Source organism: Cupressus sempervirens, chromosome 11 (assembly GCF_028749045.1).
Source record: "Cupressus sempervirens isolate cs-2001-9-10 chromosome 11, ASM2874904v1, whole genome shotgun sequence".
Lineage (NCBI taxonomy): Eukaryota > Viridiplantae > Streptophyta > Pinopsida > Cupressales > Cupressaceae > Cupressus > Cupressus sempervirens.
The window spans coordinates 572,595,610-572,600,803 of record NC_143128.1 but is presented as its reverse complement, the minus strand read 5'-3'; the positions used below and the strand labels follow the sequence as shown (position 1 = coordinate 572,600,803).

Sequence of the window (5,194 nt, the reverse complement as noted above, 5' to 3'; positions counted from 1 at the left end):
TTCATTCCCACTGCCAGCAATAATAATAGTCGTTGAAATGTGAGTTGAAGACCTGTATGTCTAAAGTTTTGTTTAGAAAAGTGTTGTAATGTGAAAAAGACATTCGATAATAGAAATGGTTTCATGTGTATCATTAGGTTTGGTTGGAAAAGTGTTATAATTATGAAAAAGTGATTAAATTAATACTAGTACTTATATTTCAATAAGGTGAAAAAGTTGTTTTGATGAGAAGATATATCGGATCAATATATAGAAGAGAGAGAAAATTTTGTCTAATTTTAATCTGATATAAGAGAAAAATTAACTTGAACATTGTGAGACATCTCATATAATGATTATGTGTAATACATTTCTTACTGTTATTTTATTGAAAGAAAACATAACTCATTCATTGCCCATAATCTCTTCATAGGTTCTTAAGGAATGGATGTCTATCTTAAAACCAAGAGAAAATATGTTGTGATGCTTTCTGTAATTCAAGGATCAGATGATTCCTCAGTAGATGCTGGTAAATTGTTCTTTCTGGTCCCCTTACCTCCGGATCCTTATTCAGTTGACCTGTTTTCCAAGAGTTTGCTTCTGACAATGTCTATTATAAAGCAGCAATTTCTCTCTCTCTCTTTGGAATGAAGATCCCAACCTTTTTATAAGACCTTTTGCCTTAAACTTCAAAATTGCCCTATGTCACAATCACTTTCTTGATGCTGCATAGTGAATGAATTTTGGTTAGTGCCTAGTTGTCTAAGGTTTGAAGCCTTGTTTAAAGAGTTCTTGTTTAGACTTTTGCATGGCCTTGGGTATTTGTGGCTTAACAACATGCACAAATATGACCTTTACGTTCTCTTTCTTATTCTAATTTTCATCCTCAGTGTAACAGACCACTTCCATGTCTATTTTTAAACCATTTTTCCTTCGTAAACCATTAAAAGAGGCCTCTTGATTACCACTCTCATAATTAGCAGTATACATTTCAAAATATGTTATATATAAAATTTGAAAAATAAATACTTATTTATCTTGAATTTTTACATTGTGTACCTACAAAATGATAACACGTCATCTTTTTGCATATTTTTAAGTTCTGCATGCGCTTTTATGATTAGAAAATCCTTGGTTATCTTTGCTGAAAACAATACACATAATGAAGAAAGTATTTGTTGACAAAATAAAGAAAGCCAAAGCAAAATTATATTACAAAAGATAATTGATAATTTCAAAATTGCTCACTGATTTCGTGGCTGCCGTGCTGCTAATTTTAATGTCTGTTTTTCACTTGTGACCCCTATTCCTCTTGATTCATATTGGATTAAGACTTTGAATACTTAAGACCAACATTTTAAATAACTAAACTTGTGAAATTACGGAGAAAATTCATATATATATATATATAAACCATAGACCAAAAATTGTATGAAAGGTGGATACGATTTAAGTGAAAATACTGGATTTGTCAAAGGGCCTCTGGTCTATTGGTGAAGCTGAAAGGTTCACAAAGAGCCCACCAGGATCAAGTCTTGCTGAGTGCAAGGCCCCTGACAGCTAAAAAGGGATGAGGTCGGGATCGTGCTCGGAATGAATTTGGTGGAATGGATACCCTTCAATCTTTAGTTCTTAAACAAAGAGACTAGACGAAAAAAGACAAAAGCAAAAACTGGATTGGAATCAAAATTCGGATTGACATGCTATTGGTTTAAGCCTGATATCAACAAATTGACATGCTTGGCGCACTCGCAATGAAACCATACATTCCGCAGTCCACACGGCAAGAGCGTCAAACACGAACCGTTAGACCAAATTCAGCTCCTGCAGAAAAACCTTTTTCACACAATCTAATACTGTTCAAACACGAAGTTACAATCATCAATAGTCTGACCAATAGATAAATTACAATGAATGCTTGCCAGATCATCCTGATCGTTATCCTTTGCCTTTTCACCAAGATCGTTTTTCAGATGCAGAGAAGAAAAGTGAGTGGACGATAATCACGTTTTGAACGATGGCTTTTGGCGGCGTTTCTGGAGTAGATCAATTTTCAACGATTCATATGTCATCATTGCTTACTTTCTGACGTGTGGCTATTTTATTTTATTATATTCAGTTCAATGGTCAAAAATGTATGGTTTTTGGTTTTTGGTTGTTGACATTTGGTAGTTTAATTGTTCAAAGGTGTGGCATTTCAGTATATTGTCGAAATCTTGATCAAGATTTTATTCATGATCATTATAAATTATAAAACATTTAGACATAATGTTATAATTTAATATTTATATAAGATATTTTAATTTTTTTTTATGACAACAGTAAATTATATAAATCATTAGATATATCAAATTTATGCATTTAACATATTGGCATGTTAAAATTAAAATTAAATTATAGATACATGGAAACTAAAATAGAATTTATTTAATCAAATTTAATACATGGTAATAATGTTTATTGAAATAAAGATAAGTTTTCTTATCTTTACATTTGGTACAATTCAAAGATGACATATTGAAATCTTTATTATCATAGCATGTGTATTTTTAGGTGTAAAGTTTGTTCAATAATATCTTATGTTTTAAAGAGATTTTTCTACCTAGAGATGAGAACACAAGGGCTGATATATCTTCTGTTAACTTTGTAAATTTTTTTTAATTTGTTACCATTGTTAAGTATTATCTACTTTACAATAGCATAAGCATATAATATCAAGTTCAACACTCAGTGCCCTCATTCAAGCAGTAAGCAAGTGATTATCTCTTGCTACTAATCACTTGCTACTATGGGTAAAGGGAAATCCATTCTTTATACATATGAAATTAATCATTTTATTTTAAAATGCTTAAAAGGTCTTTCAAGGAAATTCTTGTAATTCAATTTCAGCACCAAAATAATAAAATGTTTGGTTAACTACGTGTGCAAAAATTAAAAGAGGCTATGGTGACCACTGGTCCATAATGGGACATGTAATAAATTTGGGTTTTAATAAGCAATAATACATAGTAGTGACTGACAGATAATAATATGTCACACTTTCGACATTTAAACAGAGAAATTATACTTAGAAACCACATTGGTCAACAACCAACTATCCAAACTTACCTTTGTCCATTGATCTGAATGCAACCTAAAAGTAGTGGCCAATCCCAAAGTAAACAAGGATGATAAAATCGATCATTGGAAATTCTCTGTTTTGATCGATAACATTGACTAGTTTATTGATTACTGAAAATTCTTGCTGCTGAAAGAATACCTTCTCCTACAAAATGAAAGACGGAGTTCAAGAAGAAGAATCAGGGTTGCAAGTGACAAAAAGGCATAAATCTTGCCCAACCGACAGCAAGATCAGCAGCACGGCAGCCATGGCACCAGCGAGCTGCCATGGTTTTGAAAAATAAGCATTTACAAATTCACTCCACAGTTTATTGTACTCTCTTCTTGTATATTTATGTAATCCTATTCTGACCTCATCAATTGGTTTACAACCCTGGAAATGGGCAATCCCTTTAGCCAAGTTGAAAAGATCAGCCACTTCCTGGTTGCTTCCGAAGAAATTGTTAATTACCCCTGACTTTCTGAGGACCGCAACATCCTCTTGGTTCTCAATCAGCTCATCCATAAGTAACATAAGCTGAGTCATTGGTTTTGTTCCATACCCTCTAACACCCACCTCCATTGCGCCAATGCTAGCCGTGAGTGGAGATAAAACTGACGTTATCCTTATTTGTGGGAAGTACAACACTGATGTTTTCTCATCAAACCTCATCCATCGAATGGCTGAAGAATATTCGAACAACCTTGTTGGATGTTGCCCAACTGCCCTTTCTATATCTTCACAGAACACTGGCTGAATCTTCACTCCTCCACGCACGAGGTTCTGATGCTGATGGAAGCTTCAGATACAGAGTGTTGGATGGCATCTTATTTGTCGAGGAAGAGAAACGCCCACAAATGGTTTTCATTGAATTAACCCATTTCCCATAGCATGTCTGCCTGTGAGTTTGAGATGAATGCAGCAAGTCTAGCAGTTCACCATCGGTGTAGGAGCAATTTTCGTTGCCCACCATGGAGCGGTAGACTACTTCCAGAATATGTTTCTTACAATACATTTTGTAAGAAACTCTAGCCTTCCACATAAAAATTTCATGTCTAAGTGCACTTGAAATCAATATATTCATTAAGTTTTTTACCTTTTGTTTTGCAGCTCCAGCAGAACCCATCTGGAATTTAAGAATATCCTTCAAAACCCAGAGAGGTATCTGATTTTCAAATAAAAGTATATCACTCATCAGTCTCTCTCTCATGGGATTTTGAAGATAAGCATCAAAGACTGCATTGTACTTCTACTTAAATGAATTCACTTCCTCGTCATAAAAACTCTGGACATACTCTAACTGAGATACTTGTGTAATTTTACATATATCTTGATTATTACTGCTAATTTTTATACAATTAACAAGAAATTCATAAACAAAACAGGCATCTCTGGTGACCATCCATGCTAATTCCATAGAAGTGAAAGCAATAAGTTCACCGTAAAGCTTCCTTATCTTCTTGTCCTTGAGCAGAACGTGCTGTTCAACAACTGACTTGATAGAAACGTTTGGATTTTTCTGCTGGATCCTCTTCTGCATCCTTCGAACTGCCGCAGATTTGGAATTCTCCATGCCTTGCAGCTCCTCCTTCCCATAATGAAAAGGGCCGATGGAAACAAGATGGGGAGTGTACAAAGCATGTTTGTAATATGGGGGTGGCCTTGGCACTCGAAAGATCTGAGCAGAGGATACACCGGGTATATCCTCTTCATTTATTGTCACATCACAACCCACTTGAATCACACAGCTGTTATCAATATCATTGCAGTTGTGAGCTATTACCATCCTTTTTCATTCAACTTTATCAAGTGATTGAGGGTCCTTTACAGAGAGCATTACATAAATTACGTATGTATGTGGCTATGTTACCCCAAGTTTCCGGGACGACGGGATGCGGGACGGGGAAACGGGTTTCCGGGATGGTTTTTTTTTCGCCGAAACAGAAGACGGTAGGGAATGGCTATATATATATATATATATCAAAATTTTATCTGAATTTTCAAATATATTCATCAATTCTACATTCATCACAGCAACATAGTTTAAAATTATCAATTTCATTCATCAAATAATGATTCATCAATGATCATAGAGCAGAGCAATCAGCATCTAAT

The 5,194-nt window shown here is 34.5% G+C and overlaps 1 long non-coding RNA gene across 1 annotated transcript; it reads left to right on the top strand.

Annotated features, from left to right (window-relative positions):
- Positions 1-3,965: 3,965 nt before the first annotated feature.
- On the top strand, positions 3,966-4,317 carry LOC149530926 (uncharacterized). The gene is made up of 2 exons (XR_016358721.1): positions 3,966-4,097; positions 4,190-4,317. It is a non-coding gene; the product is annotated as an uncharacterized LOC149530926 (long non-coding RNA).
- Positions 4,318-5,194: the final 877 nt, after the last annotated feature.